General features: G+C 39.9%; 1 non-coding gene across 1 annotated transcript; it reads left to right on the forward strand.

Annotated features, from left to right (window-relative positions):
* The first annotated feature begins 316 nt into the window (after window positions 1-316).
* Window positions 317-420, forward strand: LOC112804622 (small nucleolar RNA R71). Its single transcript, XR_003203236.1, has one exon. It is a non-coding gene; the product is annotated as a small nucleolar RNA R71 (small nucleolar RNA).
* The last annotated feature ends 607 nt before the right edge of the window (window positions 421-1,027 follow it).

The following is a 1,027-nucleotide window of genomic DNA, read 5'->3' on the forward strand; positions in this document are numbered from 1 at the left end:
GTTGGATGCATGTTGCAATCCATTCAGATTTTGAGAGATCATGTTGACCTGTTGAGTCAACACTTTGTTCTGAGCCAGTATGGCATTCAGAGCATCAATTTCAAGAACTCCCTTCTTCTGAGGGACCCCATTATTCACGGAATTCCTCTCAGAGGTATACATGAACTGGTTGTTTGCAACCATGTCAATGAGTTCTTGAGCCTCTTCAGGCGTTTTCTTCAGGTGAATAGATCCACCTGCAGAATGGTCCAGTGACATTTTCGAAAATTCAGAGAGACCATAATAGAATATATCTAATAGGGTCCACTCTGAAAACATGTCAGATGGACATCTCTTGGTCAGCTGCTTGTATCTTTCCCAAGCTTCATAGAGGGATTCACCATCTTTTTGTTTGAAAGTTTGAACATCCACTCTCAGCTTGCTCAGCTTTTGAGGAGGAAAGAATTTATCTAAGAAGGCAGTGACCAGCTTATCCCAAGAGTCCAGGCTATCCTTAGGTTGTGAATCCAACCATATTCTAGCTCTGTCTCTTACAGCAAAAGGGAAAAGCATGAGTCTGTAGACTTCAGGATTAACTCCATTCGTCTTTACAGTGTCACAGACTTGCAAGAATTCAGTTAAGAACTGATAAGGATCTTCAGATGGAAGTCCATAAAACTTGCAGTTTTGTTGCATCAAAGCAACTAGTTGAGGCTTAAGCTCAAAGTTATTGGCTCCAATGGCAGGAATGGAGATGCTTCTTCCATCAAATTTGGATGTTGGCTTTGTGAAGTCACCAAGCATTCTCCTTGCATTATTATTATTATTATTTTCGGCCATCTCCTTCTCTTGTTCGAAAATTTCTGAAAGGTTGCTTCTGGATTGTTGTAATTTAGCTTCTCTTAATTTTCTTTTCAGAGTCCTTTCAGGTTCTGGATCAGCTTCAACAAGAGTGCCTTTATCCTTGTTCCTGCTCATAAGAAAGAGAAGAAAACAAGAAAAGAAAGAGGAATACTCTATGTCACAGTATAGAGATTCCCTTATGTTA

Source organism: Arachis hypogaea, chromosome 5, assembly GCF_003086295.3.
Source record: "Arachis hypogaea cultivar Tifrunner chromosome 5, arahy.Tifrunner.gnm2.J5K5, whole genome shotgun sequence".
Classification (NCBI taxonomy): domain Eukaryota; kingdom Viridiplantae; phylum Streptophyta; class Magnoliopsida; order Fabales; family Fabaceae; genus Arachis; species Arachis hypogaea.